At 33.6% G+C, this 25,729-nt stretch overlaps 1 long non-coding RNA gene across 1 annotated transcript; it reads right to left on the bottom strand.

The window, feature by feature from the left end:
- Positions 1-14,729: 14,729 nt before the first annotated feature.
- On the bottom strand, positions 14,730-24,315 carry LOC125384684. The gene is made up of 3 exons (XR_007223352.1): positions 24,103-24,315; positions 20,579-20,720; positions 14,730-16,889 (listed from the first exon to the last, which is right to left on the bottom strand). It is a non-coding gene; the product is annotated as an uncharacterized LOC125384684 (long non-coding RNA).
- Between the last annotated feature and the right edge of the window lie 1,414 nt (positions 24,316-25,729).

The following is a 25,729-nucleotide window of genomic DNA, read 5'->3' on the forward strand; positions in this document are numbered from 1 at the left end:
GAAACGCGTGTTGTGCAAAGAGGAAGAGGTAGTGGGGATTTTGAGCACGCGCCGCAGCCCCCTCGTTTCTTCTCCCCCGGAACTGAAAAGGGGGACCGTGTGCGCCATATGCCGGGGGGAGCGCGTGTGCCAGTTGCGTACTTTATGCACGTATGGGTCTGTGTCTATGAGACTGTGCGTAAGCGCGCGTCGCGCTCGAGGAATCTATCGGCGAGCAATGAGAACGAAAGCGCGCGCGCCATACATTCATGCCCGTTGATCCTTGACTATAGCTACTATGGACCCTGTTATTTCGAGAGCTATGCGAAAGTGAATCCGAGGGCACCTACTGTAAAAGAAATGTTCCGGAAATTTGCGAGGGTGGTTAGACGAATCAGTATAACGAATTTAATACCATCTATGTTGCTCGTCCATGAGGATTTTGAGTAAATGAGTTTACCCAATGTTAACGGTAATATGTACATATTATTAACTCGATTACATTATTGTATGATATAATTTATTTAAACGAAATTGTTACAGATATGATTACGGTAAAAATATACCATTAATTTATTTTCTATGATAAAACAGTGAATACATTAAAATAATTGTATGTCTTGAACTCGTAGAGCCTTTTTAAATGGATGTTATGCCTTGGATTACATTAAATTATAGACATATTGATGACTTATATAGCATAACATGTAAAAGAATGATTTTAAAATATTTTGAACCTATAAATCTTCTTTATTCAAAACTGGACTATATTTATACGATATCAAGTGTTCTTTGAATAATAACATAGAATATTGCCGCTTTTTAGAATTTTCAATCATTTAGGCTTTAGAATGAAATGATGCAATTACTTCATATAATTAAATATATTTCAATAGAATCAGTTACGAAGTAAAAATAAAAATCATTACTTATATCGTGTTCAATAACATTATTGTTTGTATACATGCGTGGCTTTTTTTAAGCTTTATGGAAATCAGTTTTTTAATTAAATTAGTAGTCTATTAAAAAAATTCTTTGCCTGGGATCTTCTTATTTATTCTAACTCTGTTTTTAAGTAAGTTTCATTCGGGTGCTAGTATTAAAACTATATTATTCCTCAGTTGTTGGTTTTAAGCAAGTGGATATCTAGATTTAGTCACAAATGAATATTTAAATTACGTCCTTAAAGATAGAGCTGACCTTACGTTTTATATATGTACTTACTTTAAAACAGTCTTCACGACAGATAACGCTAACAATTACGTGGAAAGCTTGTTTAATCAGATGCACATAGATGTATTTCTATTAATATTGTTTCATTTCAAATGTGCATACAAGCATGTTAGAAACAAAAATATAGAATATGTATACGTAAAATTGAATTTAAAGTACCTTATTTGCACACTATGTAATATCACCGTGTATAAAATAACACCTTCAAATTCCCTTATAATATTTATTATTATAAGACGATGCAACTGCAGTCTTACTAATATTTACTGATTTATCTTGCAAAAATCATTATCTACAAAATTACACACTTGGATTAATCACATTGAAAAATATGCTTTGACGTAATCTGGTTTTTCTGTTAATCATGGATTATGTAAATCTTCCGAAAAGATATTTAAGCTATGGAAACAGATTTTGTGATCTATGTCTCCGAGTAGTGAAGCTGACTACACTTAGCCGAGTTTACATATCAAGTTTCTGTCCTCAAAAAGATTTCAGACGAGAGAAAGGATTATTTCGCTGATCCGATTTCCTCCATCCCTTTGTGTATCAACGTCGGTTGTATATAACGAAATGAAAACAATTTTTCAGTGCATCTGCAGATGGTCGATAGTTTCACAATCAAAACGAACCGAAAGATATCTTTGTAGCTTCGCTTACAGATTAAATTCTTTTATTTCCACTGAAACGAATTTAGATATATTTCAAACAATCTTATGTCAGATTATGAAAGCTTCGTAATTAAAGGTCCACTGAATGAATTAATTCATTTTTCTGCGCTAAGTGTTGCACGGCGCAAAACAGGAAGAACGACATTCGGTTTGCCACGGAAGTTTCGTGTTTCGGGGCGGTGCACTCGCGAAGGCCGGTAATGTTCCAAGCTTAAAATAGAATTTCCATTACGATGTTTAAAAGTTTGACCATATTCGAGGAAGTTTGAATTTTCCGCGATATCGTGATTTTAACTTAACATAACACATAGTAATAACTAAATAAACGATAAATGATAAATGATACTTATATTGTTATAGTAAAGAAATGAATTTAATAAAGTACATACGTATGATATATTTAAAGCTAGTAAATTACGCGTATGTATTTATTCTGTGTATATAAGAAACATGTATGTGTGTAGAAGTTATATCTTAGTTTATAGTTTTATACTATATAATTTTATGTAATATTAAATATGTAATATTAAATATAATATTATGTTTTTATAATTCACATTTTATAATTCTTTATAGTATACTCGCTTATTAATATCGTAATCCTATGTTGTGTTTCAATAATGTTAAAGTTTTTTAAACGTAATCTAAAAAATCTCTAAGTAATTAATAAATTTTAAATTTAAAATAAATAGTGTGCACAAGTAAAATAGTGAATACAATAGATAATAATATTCGATTATATACAAAAGCACTTTAAATTATTTGTTAGTATAATGTCGTCAAGATTATTTATATAACACTGTATTAATATTTAAACGTTATTCAAGAATAATGTCAATATTGTTCAAATAGAACGATAACCATAGCATATGCCTTTTTGTACCATAAAAATTGGATTTTGAATTTCGCTAATAAAATTTTGAGTTGAAGCACGCGAAAGATAAATTAGAAGGTAAATTATTTTTCGGTCACCATAACGATTGAAACAATTATACACAAGTGACTCTTACACAAGAGTACAGTGTAACGGCATTTCCTACTCGTAAATTGTAATATGAACAAAAAACGAAACTCCAAATAAATTTTCTCACAATTCATCCATGGGTTCGTGATTGTATCGCAGGAACGAAAGGTCCAGAGGGATTTGGCCTAGATCCAGTTTATATTCTGTATACCTAGGCCTGAGAACGTAGGCCAACCCCGTATAATGGGGGGCACGGTTCAATTTATAGTGTGAAATATACGGACGACGTGCAATCCCTTACGGATCTCTGATTATAATAATAATTTGCGACTGGGTTTAGCATTAGAATTTATGTGTATTCAGCTCGTGTATTTGAAAATAGATCCTTTGTCCCATAGATGAAATTGAAATAATTATTCCTATGCCAAACTGAGTCTTTTTAATTATAATCTACGATACAGGATATTTCTAGAACACTTCTGATAATGTAAACATATTTAGGAAAGAAGTTATATGACAAAAACGAAACTTCTTTTGTTTTTATAAAAACTCCACACTAATGTTCTAATTGAAGAGTGATGAACAAAATACTGTAAAACAAAGATATTGAAAAACTGAAACCAAAATTGAATTTATTACCATCATTTATTATTAAACTCAATCTGGTTTTAAATCAGTTAAACTCATTCTGTTGTGTATTTTTCTAGAATTGTATAATTAAATTGCAAGCTTTATATTATACAGAGAAAGATATTCGTCGAATCGGGGCAAAACTTCATTTTCTGTCTAATTCTTAAATCTCAAAGTAGCCTACCATTTACAGCATAAATGCAACACTCTATTTACAAACGAAATAAAATAATAGTTATTGCCATTCGTATTTAATTTTATTAAAATAAATATGTAAAATAAAATGTGTTATTAAAATAAAATAAATGTTAAGCAACAATTTATTTTCTTACTGCAACCTAAATTATTAACAACAATTACATATTGTTAATCATGTTTCTATTAAGGAATCTCTAAAATATAACTTCTCATAGTAAAGTAATCTGAAAGAATGACAAAAGATTGTTATAACTACCACTACAATACATTCTTTTAGAATATATTACCATGCCAATTTTGCATTTTGCGGGATGTTACATAATAATACATCTCCCCTGCAAATTTTGTAAAATAGCCAGCAAGTTTCTTTTTTCAAAGCACCCAAAGCACTTAGAGATCTCCGCAGAGATTTGATCTAGATTCTGTATCTAGTCTTATGCCCTGCGAATCTAAACTAGGGAGACTAAATAGATTCCACGACGAAAATGGGGAGCTCGGCGAATATATAATACAAAATATATAGACTCGGGTCCAATAGACCCTCACAAGAAAATCTTTAATCTCCGCTCGAGAGAAACGAGCGTACGAGAAACGGCGTTGCATCGTTCAAGGATTATGCACACCGACAAATTTTAAAATCCTTAGTTGGCATTGTTAGCTGAACCACAACAGCTTCGTGGGGCTTCGCGTATACTTTCATGGGAGCTTGGTTGCACCAGGAATGGCATAAACATATAAAGTTATCAAACTCGAAATGGTCAAATAATCGTATCGATACTCGTATCGTGTATAATACCGAAATTCCGTAATATATACGTGGTGTGAACGAGATCTTAGCCGTAAAACGCCGATCGGATTCTCGATTTCGTTTGTTTGGATACGTAAATCCGGATGATAATAATTTATTGAAAGACCCTTTTTTGCATGACTGCTTGTTGCCTTCTGAGAATCTTTTCTCCATTGCCAGACGTTCGACATCTACGGTGGCAAGAATTAGTCGGTTTCTCCTTTAGAAACTTTTCAGTTTGTTTGTTTGGTGTTGGATCTACAACTCCGGATCAACATATTATGTAGCTTTATTAGTATTGCAGTAGTACGACCTTCGGCACATGTAATTCGCAAATTCCTTGTTGATTCGCTAAGTAAGAAATTTCCATAATCGTTGGGTAGTTTAGGATGTTTGACACATTAATCAAAGATGTGATTGAGGCGATTACATAAGCATCAATTACTTGAACAATAACGGCAAGGATATTAGAGATTATAGTATCTGGAATGTAATTATAGTTGATCTTCGAAATATCAGTTGATCGATTACGTTATTACGACATCGATTGATCGATTATCAAATATCGATTAACCGAAAAGTTCAAGAAAATTTCCTGTACCAGAAATTAAAAATCGACAGTGTTGGAACTGCAAGAAATTATTACATTTATTTTTACATGTTTTTGTTTCCGTCCAATATTAACATTTAAATAGTGTTTAAAATATGAAAACAAATAGTTTGGTTGTCTGAACAACGTGTATCATAATTATTTCTTATAATCAAGGTTGTATATAGATGAGTGGTATGCCCCTTCGTTAATGTTAATGAAGTCAACATTCTTCATGTAGGGATCAACTAAAGTTTTTAGAAAAGTAACAGTAAGCGGAAGTAGGAAGATCACTGTTGCGACCGTTCATTCATAAATCACTATCGCTACGAACATTAAGATGTTCCGTTAACAAATACCATATGGAAAACGTTTTACATGAATGGATCCAATATGGTCCAGAAATAATGAATTTTTTCTACAAAGGTGTCACACACACAGTTATACTAACATTTAGAATAAAAATGTTTTATCATTCAAACTGTGTGTATCTATAATGCAATTTTCAATTATCATTAAATTTAATTTTTATTGTAATACAATATTATTATAGAAAAGATGGTAGAAACATGATCGATAAGTACGAAATTTGTAATAAAAATAAATTTTTTAATTTTATTATACGACAGCTTAATTATATGCAATTTAAGTACACAACAATACAAAAATAGAAATGAACAAACTTCATGTCATAATTTCAAATATTGACCCGTTCAAAAGGTTTCTATAACTTTTTTAGGTATTGATGAGGGATACAAAGTGATTTATGTTCTTCGAAATAATAATTTATTGAAACTATTAGACCAGTAACAAGAATATACATGAATGGAAGTATTTAAATGTTCGTTGCATAATTAATCAGTAATTAATAAAAAATTTAAGAAATATTGGAAGAAGAAAAATTAATTTAAAATGAATCATCACTGATTAAAATTAATGAAATCACTACTACATGAAACTCAATTTCAGTCACTCATAAAATTCAAACACCACTTGCGTATACCATGAAATAATCTCATTTAAAATTCCGTCTTTCGTCATTTACATAAAATAAATTTTATCGATGTAACATTGAGGCGGCAATCTTTTAATGCAAACGATAATCCTGTAAATATCGGTAAAGTATTTTCAAGATCATTTTGTATAATTGCTAAGGATTGAACGGCTACTTACCAGTAGCGTAATTTGCGCCTTCTTTACTACGAAAATGGTCGCGATGGAAAGCGCCGCGGGAGGCTGAACGATGAAAAAGCCGTAATAACGCAACGAGTAGTTCCAACTAACAACGTGTCAAGCGGCCGACGTGAGTAGTCGACAGGGTCCTAGGCACGTATGAGAGGGAAAAAGGGATGGATAAAGTGGGGCAGAAAGGGGGTGGGCCGGTGCGGGCCCTTTGTTAGGACGCGTGCCCTTGCACGTGTGCACGGCCAATGCCTACGCACTTCTGTTACGCACTGTGCCATGATGCAGGGGCGGATTTCGAAGCTATAAATTTTCCAAATCGCCGCTGCCACCGCTGCGAAACTTCGCTTCTGTACGTGAGCAACAAGTATTTCACGGGTTGGAAAAGCGGATATCGATTATCTATAAAAATCTTTTTCGCAAAAATGATTCGGTATAATAAGATGATAAGTTATCCTATGAAAATGAAGTAAAAAATAATACTCATTTTAGTGAAGTAGTAGGACATGCAGGTACAAATTAATCTTTTCCAAAAATAGAAAACGAAATGATTTCCTTTAGATTATGTATAACGGTTCACCGACGAAGCTGGATCTTATTTGATCCATATTGTTTGCGTGACTAGAAGGTTGATGAGAAAATTGATTCTTTGATGCATAGAAAAAGAAATCTTATATTGGATCAAACGTGATCCGGCATTGGATTTCGTCCAATCACCAAACCTTTAATTACCCGACGGTTACCCAACGAATATTATACGATTTTTTTTTAAATAAATTCTTAACTAATCAAAAATGATTCGAATAGCATATCATTTAGTTATAATAGCATAAATTTCATTTAATTAGAAGATGATACTTATCATTTAATCGAATTTATAGTAGCTATTATTTGCAATTAAACATCTTAATATATTTAGATATTCATCTGTTGTCATTATTTCGAAGTTATAGTATTATAATTTTTATAATTTAATTAATAATAGATTTCATTTATCTTGTAAAATATTCATTGTACTAATGTAGAATGTCTGTTTTAAAACATACGGATAAATGAATATATTCAAACTATATTTCAAGTTTAAGAGATCAAAGCAAATGCCAGAAAAATCTTATAAAATAAAAAGTCTATAATTGAAATTTCTGTTATATCTTTCCCACCGTTAAAAAATTTTACTTTAATAAATCATTTATGTTTTTCATAATTTGAAACAAAATTTTGTTCGAAAGAAATATATGATAAATTATTTATGAAATCTTCCAATCCAGTATTCCCATAATTTCCTTTTACAAATTCTATGTAGGTATTCTTTTTGTTGTTTCGGGAAGGAAAAATAGAACGATATCGTTTACAATAGAAAATCTGAGCTGAAAATCAAAGGGAATGGATTAGTTTCGCAGATAGAGGAACGTAAGCTGAGCAGGGTGATCGTATAATTTTGTGCAATGTGTAAAAGCTATTCAGGGTTCGCAGTTCAAAGGGGAGACTAGAATTACATTTTTCTAGTTGAATAGAACCCACCTACGTAGGTACGTAGGACGAATTGCAGGCAATTGTGTGTGAGTACGTTGCGAATCAGGGACGGATTAATGGACACCAGAATGGATTTCAAAAAATCTAGAACATCTATGTTTCAGACAATGCACTACATACATATTGTAAAAGTAGTAAATAATATAATTAATAAATTTATAAACAATTACATGAAATTCAGTTTGATTAAATTTTGTTATAACATATCGCTACAGCTGTAGATAATTATAACATGTAATTATTGTTTCCACCGTCAACTTAGATTATAATTATAATATAATTAAAAAAATAATAGTAGCTCAAAGACAGTAAATATATACCTGTAATAAATCCAACTGCTATATTGTATAACGATATTATTTGTTTAAAAAACTCTTTTATGAAAACTTTATTGTAATAAATGTATATTTAAATTTATATATTTCATAATTTTTATGTTTTTATTAATCAATTCTACTTTCTTCATGATATAAGCTTTCTAAATTACATATATTATCTTCTTATAAGCAATAAAATTTTAAAATATTTTAACTTGGAAAATATAAGCGAACTTATATCACAATATAGTACATGATATCAGCAAGAAGTTATTTTTATGAACACGTAAGTTATGAAGACGAAAACAGAATTATTGGTTTTGTTTTTTGTCCTTACACTTAGTATTATTGTATTGCAGAAGCTGGTGAAATGTGTAGGTATGGCTTTACAGTATATGATAACAAGTATATGATACTTTATTTTAGTATATTAACAAGTATATGATACTTTATTTCAACGAAATAATTGGTTCGAACAATTTGAACACGCAGAAGTTAAAAATCTGAGACGTTTCCCGTCTCAGAATTTGTTGGACCGCAAAAGGAGCAGAAGAAATTTTCGTTTTTGCTCGATGCAGTCGGAGCTATACGGTTTAATCCGCACCAACGGATCTAACGCGAGTTTTTTACACCTCCAGCGAAAATACCACCGCGAAGCAGAAGTTGGAGTTCTACGAAGAGCCATGACGCATGTGCGACAAAATTCTGCAAGGGTACGTGACTAATGATAATAATCAAGAGTTCCAGTCTAAAGTCGCACCACTGGAAATCATTCAAGCTACTTTTAATGTAGATCGTTTTCAGTTTCATACGCGGGAATGTTACAAATTTATATAATTGATAATTTATTCTACACACAATTTTTTCCATATAAATGATATTTACAAAGGCAAAATATTTATTTAAAATGAACGCAATAATTACAGCAATGATAATAAGGATCAGTTATTTTATACATAAAAATTTTATTTTACTCTTTGCTTTAGATATAAAACTTTTGTGAAAGTTGTTGTAATTATTAATGCTTTCATATCTGTTATAATATAAAAATTAGAGATGTTACTACGTGCTAACTACCTTTTTATTTAACTTTTGTAGGTGATACGATAAATAAATTGTAGTTAAAATCTCGTTTATTTAATGTAATTAAACTTTTAAAATGTCTGCTTGTGCATGCTTAATCGTTCGCATTTCAAAATGAAATTCAAAGTGTGAATACTTCATCCACATACTTGTATATCTATATACCATATCAATCGTGTTCCTTCTTTTATACGTATTATACCTTTATATATGTATGAAAATAGACAGTGCATAAATAGATATTACGGAATATAAATTGCAAGACAACTCGACCCGAAGAGAAAAGTATATATACATGAAAAAGTTTGTTTCACTACTGGATAACTGAAATATGTACGTCACCTACAAAGTCCGCAGACTTGTGACCACACGCACGCGTATTTGTACTTTAACGTATATTAAAGGAACGGTATTTCATCCGGTTTATTATCACGAAGGTTTGGGTCAACTGTTATCGAGAATCGCCTAGTGCCGCAGGGTCCACTGACGACTTATAACCGCACGGTACAAGAAAGAGAGACTCCCGTATCGATTGGAGTCGCGTGGCCGAAGCGTGGCATATCATCCCTCTTCCTTCAATGGCGTATGCTTCGTGCCGCTTGAACAAGAAAGTGAAACAAGGAACGGTCGTCGTGTGTTGTATGTACGAGTAGGATACACGACCAGACGTCGGAGGAAAAGGAGGAGGGAAAGGGAGAAAGAGAGACAGACGTTTCAGACACGCTTCGTTCGTGTGCCTGAAACGTCTGACGTGAGACCAGCTGCCCTTTGGCGTGCTGTTTCGACCAAACGGAATCTCGTTTGCTTCACGACAATACGATGATCGTCCTCCTCTTCGGAGAGTTTAAAGGGAACGAGATGTCGAGATCAAGGTGCTGGTCTTGGTCATTCAGGAAACATCTGATCAACAATACGCTGTTTTCTGAATTGTTTAAGCGAGAAAGCTGTGTGTAACGTCTCGCTTCACGAAATTGCTACCGTACCGACAGATTACGTTCACTTCAATTAACTTTGCGGTTACAGCTCACGGAAGAAACATGCGCCCTCGTTAAGGAGATATGACTGATAATCGAGATAAATGTAAGTTGCAGTACGATTAAAGAACATGACTAAAGAACATGATACAACAGTTCCAAGCATTCAGTGTGGATTGGTCGTACGAACGGAGTTGAATTGGACCGAATAAAATAGCTGCGAATCTCATAGACAGAAAATACGTCTAATATAAAAATATTACTACATATGTCTTTCCTTCTCTAAACGATGTTTATACATCGTAGATATTTTTTAAATTTAGGGTTACATTTATATACATTTCTTTACCTTAAGTGCCTAGATGCAATAAACGAAAAACAAATAAATTATTACGTCACGCTTACATTAAAATCTCTATTTTATATTATTGGTGTTTGACTAATAACAATGTATTAATTACAAAAGAGAATTTACTTACAAGCAAAATTTTTAAATTAGTGTGCGAGTTAAAAAATGTAACCCCGTAAAAAAAAAATAAGCACTAAAGCATCGTACGCAAACAATGAAAGAACCAGCTATAAATATGTTCCACCTTACGCAATACTTATTAACGTTCGATTTATTTTGCACTGATTTGAAGGCGGTTTACTCATCAGCATCGTCGATAGCGATGTGCACTTTCATAGCCGGTGACTTGCAGGTACCTCAGCGCGATGCAGGTGAGAGCTACTTGCACCTGGATACACCGAAATTAACCAATACCGAGCAACAATCGAATCGACGTTCTATCGAAAATGCAATCGGCCAAAAGAATTAAATAATTAAATAATCGCGTTTCTTGTCGTAACAGATTTTGTTACTTGACACACGATTTATATAATTCATTTATTAGCACATGATCGAATCAATCCAAAATAATTAACATAGTTCGCGGCTTTTTCATGTAATGCAGAAAAAATTAGGAGTTACTATCATTTTCCCTTTCAATTTTAATGTTTAAACGCCTTCTGTTTCACATTATGATCAATATAATGATATAATCTTGTTCCGGTATTATGTGAAATCTGAGTGAGCATAAACTAAAAATCACAGAAACCTGAACGGAACCAGCCTTCCCTGGAGGCGTGTGAAATCCCCAATTTTTCTTCGAACCATGTTTCTTAATTAAGAAAACACCCGTTTCCTAGTGTCCGTGAAGTGGGGAGGCGGGAGGTTCGCGGCTTCCGACTTCCTCTGCTAGCCGGACAGATAGTCGGTTCCTGGTTTCCAATGAACGGTTCTTTCTTATGGTTTGCGTCCAATATCCATGGAGCATAACATATGCGGGCAGATGGTTTCTGCCCTCTTCCATTCCCCCCCCCCCTTCCACCAAACCTGGCCACATTCGATTTTGGCCTTTCCTTCTCTCTTATTTCTCTTTGCCGCGCTCTTTCTTTCTCTGCTTCCCTCCTCCTGTCTCCCTTCGTTCAATCGTACGCGCAGCGACCCGATCCAAAAAAGCCCGGGGCACCCTCTACGTAGAGTGCTCTTGCCTGTTGCCCACCCCAAAAATATCCCAAGACTCATCCAACCACCCTGTGCACCCATCAGCCACGTGCACAGTGGTTCTCTCCTTCGCTGACAACCACTTGTAGAGTCGTAGAGTCGTAGAGTCTCACTTTTTATATATATCTTCGGATATTGCCGCATCTCTGATACTACGTGGATTTCCAGCAATGCGGTAATTAACATTATCGTATCGTTGACCATTCCAATCATTTTGGTTAACTTTTGTATTTCTATGAAAGTTAAGTGTCGCTATGACGAAACCCAATTAGAAAGTGGTTTATTTTTATCAGAAACTTTTAGAATGTTTGGAGACTGTTGCATTAACCTCGCGGTAATTTATACGTATTTGTAATGTATACTTATAGTAGTATTATATATTTTTGTCGAAGAATATCAAGAAATATTTCAGTACTTGATAGACATAGCGATATTTGTATAGCAATTGAAAGTAAACAATATATAACTTAATAGATTCCACTTCTTTCTTAATTGCATTATTTCTAGGATGCAGTAATTCATAGTGCAATAGATGTTTTTATAGAAAAATTCTTTAGTCTAGCTTTGTAGTCAAATTATATATTAACAAGCTGATAATGTAGTTAACAACATATTTGATTGTCACGTACATTCAATAACATTTTCCTAATGTAACAAACATTGTATCTATTTCAAATGATATCGATACACCTCGAAGTTTTGAACGTATCTTTGACGAATGGAATTTAAACTTCCAACACACCAACAATTTTACCGACATGAAAAATCAATAAGTTGTCTGTAAACGAGTTCCTTTCTTTTCTTTCCGCTGCATGTCTACTTGCAGTCGCTGACTAGAATCGTGCATTGCAATGTTAAGGCAACCTTGCACACGTGAGAGAAGCGCAGGAGAGTGAATTTTAGGGGTGGATTCAGCCCCGTGGCATGCGACGTTATTCTTTTGTGTCTTCGACCCCGTGCGTTCGCACCAGCGCCGTTCTCCTCACTCTTTTGCTCTATCTCCCCTTTTCCACCAACTCACTTTCTTTCTCACTCTCGCTCTCTCTATTCCACTTCATATTTCTTTCTTTCCCCGCGTCTGTCCTCCTCTGTTTAGCACGCTCGTGCGTCAGGGGTGCCACGCAACCCTCCATTTATCTCGGCGAGTGCCTGCACATGCGTGTTCGCACGAGGCCAGTGGTTTTCAAGCAATTAACGGTTAGAGAAATGTCTGTGATTTTTTAAATCCTGGCATTACGTGATTGCCTAATGATACTCCATTCAAGGCGGAATGATTTTTGCACGACGAAATCTGATCGTCGCTCCTGCGAACGTTCCTCCGTCATTAGCGATGCAGTTGGTGCTTGGCATTGTTCACCGTAGCTGAATTATAACCCCTGATCCCGTAGATTTAGCTGAGAACCGCCTTTTTATGTAAATTGAATATAGCAGTTTCTTTATGCCGCATCGAACTTTTTGATTGACTACGCGTTATTCTCCTTTGGGTGGAATCGTGCATGTCAGACGCTCGTAAACTAACAACTTTATACAGAAACACGCGACGAAATTGCATTCGTAGCAGATGAAAAATTTATAAAACGCGAAGAATCGTCTTAAACACGTTTCGATAAATAATTAAAAGCGATAATTGAAATTGAAATAAAGTGCAAAGTGAGATATTTTGTTGTTGCTCCCATTCTTAAAATTTGTGTGAAAGTATCTTGACGTTATCGTCATTTAATAAAAAATATATCGACGAAAGATAAAACGCAGTTAATTCGATTGAGGATCACTGTATCACCACATGAGATCAGTGCAGTTATGCCGGATCACGGTTTTCGTATCGGCATACGTTTCGGCCGTAAGTTCTGGTAGGGACGACATATGCCACCTGAATGCCGAAAATCAGGGGAGCAGTCAGGTTTCTGGATCAAGTCGAAGTTCGGGGATGCAAATTGGGATTAGCCCTTGCCGATACCATGCCGGTTCGCCCAGATATGCCTGCATATTGCGTGCGTATGCATTAGTCGCGTATGCATATCTAATTTATCATTTTATGCGCCGATACGACTGAAAGGATTTCTTGTTCCTTTTTTATTTTCGTCCAGACTTGATGGTTTGTTCAATAGTACAACCGTCTGTACACGTAGGTACATATGCTATTTACGTGCAACAGAGTATGTATAAGTATAGGTGAAGTGTATACAAAATGATGTATTTCCAGTATCTCTTGCTTTCCAGTATGAAATATCCTGTCGCGATGAGTTATTTTCCGTTCGTAGAGTAACGTACTTACATTTCGTTCTGAGACGTGTTTTTACGTTTTGTATCATCTTACTTTAATATTTCATATCAAATGTAACGAAATCGGAGAAACATTAATTATATTTGTTTATCAAATTAATAATCAGAAAATATTTACAAGTTAGAAATGAAAAATTTTTCAAAGGAGAAATACCAAAGTAAAGATTAGCTGTGTTATTCGATTTTTCATTTAATATGTAACAGATTGTATCAATTTATCTAATGTGTACATATATGCCCATGTATAACATTGACATTAGAATTAAATATTGATATCGAGACTTGTAATTGTGATAAGTTTCATTCATTTCATGCAAAATAAAATTCACGAAATTTCAATTTTTCTAATTTAGTAAATATTAAACGGTTTATTTTACAAGAATGTCTAATAACGATAAATTTATTAGTTTGTGTAAAATATTATATTTTATTAATTTTATATTATAGCACCGGGAAGTATCTATGCTAATTTTTTACTTAGTCTTTTGTGACTTCTGATTTTATATGTTCCAATCTTACTTTTATTTTCATAAACTAACAAAGCTTTTAATATCCCAAGGAGACCTATGTCTAACATAAGATTGAAACGTCGATCATAGACACTAATAACAATTTTCAACGTTAGAAAAATACAATTGAGACAAAAATGACAGAGAAGTATAGCGCCTTTAATATTTTACAAATGTCAAATTACGATATACCGATAATTTATCACTTTAGTTGACGAACGAAACTGTATTTTAAATTATTGGTTCTTTATTACTTATGACACAAATATCCAATAAATTAAATTTACTATATCCCTAAATTAGATTTAGCACAAAATATAATGTTTTGAACTGAATGAAAACATTGTGTACATTAAATATTAATATCCGTTATGAGTTAGATACTTTGTAAGATTTACGAATTGCATCTTAAAATGTAAAATAGAAAATGTAAAATCATAAACATATCAGAAAAGGGATACACATGTGCTCGACTGTGTCAGGACTGAATTAATGGAAATATTAAATAACTATATGCAGGCGGCCGTTTGAACGTGCGCACGCATACATAATTCACGGTTTTGGTGGTGGATATGGGAAAAGGGCCTGCGGTCTGCTTCAACCGAATGTTATGTTGATCGTATCACCAAAAATAATAGCAATGACCGCTCGCCATATTTATTACATCTATCTTTAAATTCAGTATTTTAATTCCCTTTCGATGACCTATATTCGAGTGAAAGATATACTAATTGGTGGCGAATATTATTTCTGTTAAAATGTATTGAACCCACAATTATCTTGGAAATAGTAAGTTCAATTTTGCGCGTGAAGGAATAAGTAGGTTCATAATAGATAAATAAATGAAATGGGATAATATGATATAAGATACTAATTTGTACAAGGTATAAAAAGATAAGAATATGTAATCAAATGTGGTTTTATTTTACAGTTACTGTACGATTTTTCTCTTATTGTTATTTATTTCTTTGTTGCTCAAATTAATTCGATTTAGTAACACGCTGTTTATAGAAAAGCTTCCACAACAGAGGCAAGTTCTGTTTTTAAAATGATTAAAGATAAGAAAAATGTCACAAAGCAAAGGAAAATAATATAAAATGAAGTATACTCTAGAATTAATTTTATGTATTTTCATGCGTCGACGCATATAAAAAATACATTGTAACTTTATTCTAAACCTGATATGTTTGGTTACGTTAATTGATACATGTAATTTCCAGACTTTTACCAAAAAGTGTTAAAGCAGGTATATGTACATGCCGTGAAATCATTCGAGAATTATTACAGTTTTAGAATTGCTAAATTAATTTGTTCCATCGGCAAATGTCATGTTTATTTTCCAATTATTTTTCATTTTTAATAATGTAATACGCGATAAAAAAAATAATTTTTAATAAAAATAAGAAGGAAGAATTTTTATATGTATTTTGAAACAATTATTTAAGTTTCTTGTTTTGTGTTAGTCGCGATAGAAATTAGTAAGGTTTTCCATATTGCATCGTAAACTGCGCTATAGAGTTTAAAGGGTTAAACACGAGGATATGTTTAAAATAGTCAATACAAAATTTGCTCACAAATTAGAGCTAATTAAAGTTGTTAAATAGAAACCATTACGCAATGAGGAACTTTATTAAACTTTGTTAAGTTTCATTAATTGCTCTTATCTTTCTGTTTGCTTTCTCACTGTCATCCGACATTTGTGCTATATATCTGTAAATACATGCAAAGTGCAGATATTGGGTGCAAACAATCCTAGAAATATTCGTATCGAAAAACATCAAAAAGATTGTATACTAAGCAGCCGAATGAAAGAAAGCGAAATCTCGCTGTCAAAGTTCGACGAAAGGTAGGAGATTTCCCGTAAGAAATGGATATCGGCATGACACGATCGAATCTGAACAATAAAATCTCACGTCCCTCACTATCCGACGAGCGACCAAGAACCAGGGAAACTGAAAGAGAAAGACGTCCCAATCGTGAAAATAAATCTCCATATCTGACACGAGGTGGAATAGATCGACGTTCTCCTATGGAAAAACCATGGAAGAATACTCTTTCAAGTTATGGAACCAGAGAGGGGGACGAAGGGTGATAGAAACGAAAAGAGAAAGAAGGGGGGAAGGAATAAGGCCGGGTTGAAGGAAAAAGGAACCCAATGATTTCTACTTCGCTATGAAAGAAATCCTGCACGAGCCGTTGAAGGTAGAAAATGAAACGACAGAGCGAGGGAAAAAGAAAAGATAGGCCGGCAGAAAAAGAGGAGGAAACTACTGGAAGTAGCGGTTCGTTCTTCGTAGCACGGGGGTCGTCTCGAATCCGTCTGTTCAAAGAAGTTCCCTCGAAGGAGAAGAGGAACCCTCTACGAGGCCGATGCCCGTTCTGAACTCCCTTCGGCGTTTCTCTTCTCTCTGCTTCGAAGGAAAAGAAGAAAACATTGTTCAATTCGGCTGCCATTTGATTGATACCGTAAGCGCTATAAGGAAATTGATGGCAGGGTCAAAACATATTATTATAGAAAAATGTTGTGGATATATCGTACATATGTAATATACTAGAAATAGTAGATGATTCTTAAATTTCAACTTAGTCAGCACTATAATAAGGTACAACTAGCATCATTATATCGATAAAGTTTGAAAAATGCTGTAAAATGTAGAAGTGCATACATTTCGTAAATATCATAGAAGTAATTTATAATATGAATACTAAAAATATAAAATAAGGTTTATTACTATAGAATGTAATATAATATGAACAGTCATTCTAAAACTAGAAATACAGGTTGTTTACAAAAACATATCGAAGTTTACTACAATCTTATAATGAATTGTTATCTGTTCAAATGCTTCTGTGACCTCTGAAAAGTCTATTCACATGTGCAATAATTATCTTATAACTCCTATATACATTGTTGAACTAGTTTCAATCTTTACTAAAAAATTTAGTCATTGTAGTCGTATTTCATTATAGTGCTAATAAAACTTCAAAATACTTTATATATCATATATTCATATAAGATTTTTATAATAAGTATTCGAATAATTAATCATTGCTGCAAAATAATATATCGACCTCATTATTTAACAAACGAGCTCTGAAGCATATGTTTGAACTTGAGATTTACTGGGGCGGGAGGAAGGGATCGAAGAAGTTCGCGCAGGTCGATTCGTTTCTTTCATTCGATCTAATCCGCAAGGACGATGCTTGCTTAGCTGAATCAACTTCCGTTGCCGTCGAGATATTCTTTGGCCGCGATTTGTCAAGTTTAGCCACCAATCTTACGAGAGAATCGAGTGTTGAGAAACAAGATTACAGGTATCAATTTTACTTTCCTTATTTGAACTGGTTGCAATTTTAAACGTCCAGCTGTCCGTTGGCATAAAAATTTTCAATCGTCCAAAAGTCGATATCGCTGCTGTCCAGATTTTATTGTAACATAAAATAATAATTTATATTCGTACGCTTCTCTTTCCTTTGCCTTTGATTTCGTTTCTTGGAAGCTATCGCGCACAAAACCTATTAAGTAGTAAAACTTTTAACTGTGTTGCCAAGTCAGATACTATAATAGTTAATTCGAACGAAGGTATATAAATTTCAGGCGAATACATCGTTTGTTCTTTGCACCGAAACTCGAAATAAGCATAATTTGAAGAGTAGTAAGATTCTATTTAACAGATTTTTAAGTTAACAAGTTAGAAATTTTTGAACTTTATTTTTGTGGAATACTAACATCTCTGTTACTTTTAATGTATTATGTCTCTTTTTAATGCACTTCAAGTAAATGAAAACTTCAATAAAGCTTTTCTAGTGATTGATTAATCTTATAGTGAAAAAGTGTCATCTGAGAAAATACGTCCTATACAATTTAGTGAATGGACAAGTGACAGGTTGCAAGTTAGAGGCTTCAATGTTGATTCTAATGCATAAAGAATTCTTCCAATTTCATGTTAAATAGGACACTCAGTTAACTTGCAATTTGTACAGTTTATCTGTTATTATGTAAGAAACTTTATTTCTATAAGTAACTTTTAATTTGTAATTTGTCAAATTTCACCACTAACATTAGTTAGTAACTAATTTAATTATGCAACAGAATCTGGATAACTAAATAGAGGTTTAAAAAATTGTTTGATATTTAATTATTAGGAAATTATCAGGAGAATTAGTTTATAATTGTATATGTGAACTGCATAGTTCATGAAATTCCCTACTTCATCAAATTTTTATAGGTATCATAACGTGTTAGAACGTTTCTACCAAAACACTTTGTATTTTCTTTTCAATTCGATATCTTTGTGTCTTTATTTCAATTCAATTATTCTTAGCAAATTCAATTTGAAGCTTAATATTATTACTTCAGTAGCATCCAACGTTATAATAACGAACGAATGAAATTCGATTTAATCCAGAAGAACGTGTGCGAGCTTCTTCAAGACCGAATATACCCAAGTTAAAATAATAAATTAATCACTATCGAAATAAAAAGCGATTCGCTCGCCAATGTAAACGTGATCAAACCAATAAAAGATCGTTTCACACAGTACACCTTATAGTAAAATGTATAAACAAAATCATGTGAACAGGAGTATGTGATTCAGCTTAATCTCGTTCGATGAAGCCTTTCTTAAATTTGTAGAATCGTGTAATTTTAATATGATAAAAGGTTAACATAATTAGTGGGAGCATCGGTATTGATCGGGACCGCGGTCTTAATGACTCTTTCGAGGTTTTTCTATCATGTTAATTTTCTGTTAGCGTGCCTCCACACACCGTACAACCTTGTGAAGCGTATTTCGAGTAAGTGTAGCACGCGCCGGAATACGTGGAAGTCGGTATCATGGGATAAGCTGGAGAGAAGTTGCAGTACAAGAAGTGGTCAGAAGACGGTCGGAAGGGAGGCGGGGGGCGGGGGGTTGAGAGAGAGGGGAAGACAGGTGCATCGCACCGCCAATTATATTTCGGAAGGGAAAAACGAGCAGTGCATAAAAACATGAAAAAAGTCCGCAGGCGCGCGCGCACGTACGTACACAGAGTAGGAAAAGCAGAGGAACGGAGAGGGAGACAACTACCCGCTGAAAGAACCGAACTAAATGAAGAAAAATAAGCGTGTGCACTGCGAATAATGATAAACATGGTGGGCAACAACGGGGGAAAGTAAATACAATAAAGCAAACCGAGCAATCCTATTTTATTTATATTTTACTTTTACTATCTACGCTGTCGCACATTTGTTCAAAATTTGGATATTTCCAAGAATTTTCAATATAAATTCCGTTTCATTCGCGAATTAATTAAAAAAAATGATATATTTATAAAAAAAGAAAACTTAAAAAATAAGCTATGTGAAAAAATACCATAATCTTACAATATAATATAAACCGAGGAGGCAGTAATTGACACGAAATGGAAGAACGAACAAGGAAACCGTAAAGATGAATTTATAAACATTTATAACGTTTCTCTTTTCGAAACACGATTCTTGTTTGCAAAATGTTTTACTATAAAAGTTTCACTGCACGGTAGAGTACAAGGCTTAATATCTCTTTCACGCGTGCTATATAAAGCATGACCACATAAAAACTGCAAAAATTGTGGAATCCAATGAAGTCATTAGAAAAAAGATAAAACATCGTTGAGTTTCGAAGGTGATAACTATGTAGTACGAATTTCTACTTTTTCTGTTTAGAGATACTTCAATGGAGAGACATAACTGTTAAGTCATACGGACATAAATGCGTGCGGTTTAAACATGTGCTATATCAAAATATATGAGTATGGATTCATAAAAAAAGTATTGAGTGCATGGAATACCGGCCGAAGCTCTGCAATTATTTAACGCTGTATGAAACACGTAATGTAAAATGTAGAACGTAGAATACCTATTACAAGGTGAGACGTGAAACATAAACTTTAATGTATAACGTAACAGTCATAAAACAGGAGGAGGTGAAATTTTTGCTTCAGATAGAAGTGAATTTCTCTGGTGAAGCAGTGCAAGGTAGAAAGTTTACGTAAGAACAGAAAACACTTGTATACAATCAACCGTACATCCCATAAAAAGAAACGGAGCAAAAATAAACAAATCGAATTATTAACGTACCTTATTAAGTTTGCTGAACGTTGGTGGTTGAACGAACAAAACCATTTAGTCGTTTCAACTGCTACACATACGTTTTATAAGATAATATAAATTTTCATTAAACGTCCTTGTAACAAGAATTCCAACGGTCGGATGCGTCGACCTGCAAGAAAACGAATTTACCCAACTTGTCTTCTCTCCTTTCGAAAAAGCGTTGCGAAAGCATTGATAAAAGGAGACAAACGAATAAAAAGACCCAATATATACGTCAGAAAGGAAAAAAGTTAATAAGCACGGCACGCGCCCTGCCTCTCCTTCCCTTTCTTTAATCGTTCGGCTCCCTACTTTGCAACATTCTACTTTCTTCCTCGCTCGCATCCTTCACTGACACCAGTCTCTACAAACGTGATCGAAATTGATATTTCGTTATTATAAAAGATTATGTCTATAGTATCTATTAATAATAGGTTTTGCTTGGATGGTTATTGATTACAGGATACCCGAAAGATTCAATAACTGTATCACATGTTGGTACGCTCTTCTCCTTAACACGTGTATGAAAGTTCAATGGTGAAATATTTAATCAATTAATTAATTATTACATTAGTTGGTTTAACATACATCCTTTTACAAATTTATCAAATGAAAGAATATTAAATAGACGAATAATTCATATGTATCTTCTTGCATAAAAGAAAAAGATTTGTTCAAAATTGCTTAACCAGAAATTACTTGTATTTTAGCATAATTATAAAATCATACAATATTCTGAAAGATATTTAGGAATATTCAGAATATTTTGTTCGTATCAAATTTTTATTACGTACATTTTGTACAATACAAAAATGCCGAAATATTTCGTTCAGTTTTAAGGTAAAAACGAATTGAATGACCCGCTTAACTGTGAGAAAAACAAGTAACGAAGTAAAAAGGGAAGTTGAACCGATGACCGAGACACTGCTAATCTTCGAAGAGTCAATTAAGGTGAATGAAACATCACCGAAAGAACTCTAAGTTCAATCAGAGTCAACATAGTAGCAGTTCTATACGGCGACTCGTTCCACTCGTTTATTGCCCTAAACGATGCGACATCGTAGATTAATCCGGATCTCCTACCACTTGTTTGGTTTTTCTCTTACGGGAAGGAGGAAAGGATGGACGAAAGTGACTGTGGTAGCACGTGCACGGGGCGAACGCACAGAGGAAGATGAAGGGTGGGATAAGACAGAAAGAACGAAGAAGAACGAAGTCGGTGGCGTGCGAACAGCAGGTGCACGACCTCTTCATGAAAACCGTCGCTTCTCCAACTTCTTTCTTCCTCTTCTTTCCTCCTCGTTCCACTATTGGTTTCTTTTTTCACGGATGATCGTTCTTGTCGACCCATTATTCTCGTGTCAACCCCATCCGAGTTTCGTCGTAATTAACGGCAAATCTCAGCTTCCCAAAAAAATTAAAGAAGCCATAGTGATATTTTTAAGGAAGATTTAATCTTTAATACTTGGATTAATTAGTGTTGAATTTCTAGTTAACAGTTAACAGGTAACAAGTACAGACTTCTATTGTACGGATAGTTTTAACGATTTTTAGTTTACTTGCTAAACTTCGCCCCTTTTACTACATTCGGTATTGTCTTGCAAAAGAATCTACTAATTTGTAATAGTTGAATGAAAGTATGAAATGACGCTCGATTTAGACGGAATCGTTGTTCGATACAGCAATCCGCTTGTGAATTACTCCAATATCAAGCTGCGTTCATACTTACTGGCTTCTTAAGGTCGATGATTGTTATTACGGCACAGGTAAATTCGTACTCTCGTGCCGTGCATGATTGCCTGGGATTTCAGCAGGAATTTAATACCGATGACTTAATTCCATCGTTTCGCACCATATAATATAATAATACACATACTTCCGGCAATAAAAACTGATCGGAGTTTTGTCAATTGTAGACAGATGTAGTAGATTTTTTTAGAAATGTTCGACTCTCTTAATTTTGATAAGATGTTAAATGAAGCTGTCCGTTTAATGAGGAAGGTATTTCATTATTACCATATGAAATTGTACATAATTATAGTTTATATTATAATTATATTATATATTATATTGCAATATAATAATTAATATAACATAATATTATATAGTGTCTCAGAGAACTATTTAAACACTTATATAAACTTTTTATGAATATATTACGTGTGTAATGCAAAACTTTTTGAGGAAAAACATTTCTCTAGCAGTGTAATGAGACACGGCAATGATAATTATATTGATACGAAGGTACAAAACTGTAGGTAGTTTTGGTGTTTTTAATTGTTTGTACTGCCTCAAAATGATTGTTTAAAAAAATTAAATGACTTGCTTTCTGCTTGATTTCCATAACAAGATTGCAGCCCTGTCAAATAATCCCTTCGAAGTTGTAATTTGGTTTTCATATGGACTCTGTAAGCTGGTACGTGCAAAGAGTCTTTTAATTCCATTTAGTTCCATTTTAAGGATTCTTTCATTATGTAATTGCAACGGATGCGATTCTGCCTTCATACTAAAATCGCTAATATATATTAATGACTCAAAACATCTGATAAAACCAGATCGGAATGAAAGACCTGGTAAAACATTATTGCAGTCTTTTATTAATTTAAAAAGTTGTCATAGTAACATAACATGTCAAATAACAGATAATGATAAGCTCATAAAGGCATAAAGAAATTAGGATTCAGGGAAACAACAACAGCGTTTATCTTAAAGATACAAGATCTCATTTCTTCGCATATAATGATATGCAATTTCATTATATAGAAGGGTGATTCATGACATGAGCTGCTTGTTATTTGCCGAAAATGACAGGATGTGATATTAGAGCCATTACATTCCATTATAATTAAATCCTTCCTATTGCGCTAGATCATTCATAATAAAGGTTAGCATGACGTATTTCTCAATCAGTCAACGTTAATAATAAGATAAACGACGATTGAAGATAACGAGAGGAGAAAAATAAACAGGTTACATAATTCAAATGCATCATGATGATTGATGGACAAGCATTGGCTATGATCATGAAGAATTAAATTTGATAGCTAGCAAACTACATATCTGATAGACACTTGCACTGAATGAAGTAACTTTTTGATGTAATAATAAAACTTAAAATTAAAAACTCGCAAATTAAAATAAATTATAGATAATATAACTTCGTTGTTACTTCGAAACCCGGTTTATGTTACTTAAGTAGTCAAGAAAATCATTATATACATAATCACAATGGATTTTACCAATTCACATTAGTTTCGAAATATGTCAAAAAAGGGATGAAAATCAATGGGAAACATTTAAAAAGAGCATACGCAGGAATTCGGAATTTATATCTTCATCGTATTAAAACGTCAAGGTATGAAATTCCTCGAAATTAAAAATTGGCCGTATTAACGAAAATCCAATAACTTTAATTCGTTCTTTAGCCCACGGCATTTACCTAAATCAGCACGTTTGCCAGATAATTGCGGCAGTCCACGGGACAATTAAAGACCAATATTGTGAGAACTTACCTCAGTTAATAGCAGGTTTGGCTGTTAAGCCATTATGGATAAAAACCGAGAAAACGAACTACCCAGTCTCTGGTCCTCTTGTTCGCTCCTACCCATTGGCCACTCGTAATTAAAAAAGATAAAACTGGAGGATCACTTTCGCGGTTTCCGTCTTTATCTCGATGGTGTGCCAATCCATCGCGGTGCCTAAAGTACGCCGCATACATAAGTCGGTGCTGGCAGAAAACGTATAGCGGTTTCGCTGTGGCTCATTAGCTCGCTATCGCGGTTGGCGCGAGCGAGTGTTGCCTTCGGCCTGGCACCTTGCCTTCGCGACAGACAGGTGCATCTCGTACTTTTGTCCTTGTTTCACATATCACGTGTGAAGTCCAGCCATCCTTGTCCACCGGTCCGATAACGAGAACGAACGGCCGACGAAGAGCAACAACCATACGACGAAGAGGTCCGAGGCACGTGGCACCGAAATAATCGTTTGAATTGCTCTTGCGACCTGCACGATATGCAGATGCCTCGGGGAATTGTGGCCTTCCCGAGAAATCGTTGAAATTACTTTACTAACACAATTTTTCTTTTACTATATTCTACGTTTAATAAGCTGCCATTATTATCATTATCTTATTGTTGTTAATACGATGTCCTGTTTGCGGTCTCCATGATTTCTGCCATATGCACATCCAAGTAGTGTTAATTTATAAAACTTCTACCATAATGCATTTTTGATATTCTGAATCATGTTAATGTCATTAATTTTTTATTGTTTCTACCCTAATGACCAAATTTGTAATTGTATTGTTATATATTTCGTAATTAATAGCTATTTATTGCATTCGCAATATATTCCTAATGTTTTACTTCGCTAAATTATCAAATTAATAGCTGTTTGTTGCATTTATAATAAATTTTTAATATTTTTATATCTTATTGTATATTCTACTCCTTAAACGTCAGATTCGTAGAAATTATAATTCTATACAATTCATTAGCCTTCTATGAGACAATATTTCGTCCAATTTTGAAAGTAATTTTAGGTTATTATTTTGAAACAATTTACCTAGTAATACTAATAACGTAAACAGGCTGATTATTAAATTAATAATGTCACACTGCTACATACGAGACATTGCTATTTCATCTGACGTTTACGTGTATAAGACAACCATGTCGATACTCGTATGTTAATTGTAATACATGCAGTCACAGATCACGATACTGTGGAGAGTTAAGAAAAGAAAGGATAATATATAGACAGAGCGATAATATCACTTGATCATAATAAATTTTATTTCGTGTAAAAACTGGTTTGGGCAACATTTGCTTCAAACTTGTAGAAAGTTATCGACGCCGGAATGATGATTGCACCGCTATGCACCGAAGAAATGGACGCGCCTATATCGCAGGCGTTGCGTACACTTTTGTACACCTATTTTTCATGTTAGAATTTTTTAGTGTAAATATTTTTACATAATAATTGAGATCAGAATCGATGTATTCGTTTATTTGTTAACATACTTCTATAATATTAACTAATAACGTATATTACGCTTTCAGCAGATAGTTTTTATATTCTTTATTTTGTTATCTATTTATTTTTTATTCCGTTTAAGTAATCCCATGAAATAATAGAAAA

Source organism: Bombus terrestris, chromosome 3 (assembly GCF_910591885.1).
Source record: "Bombus terrestris chromosome 3, iyBomTerr1.2, whole genome shotgun sequence".
In the NCBI taxonomy this organism is placed as follows: Eukaryota; Metazoa; Arthropoda; class Insecta; order Hymenoptera; family Apidae; genus Bombus; species Bombus terrestris.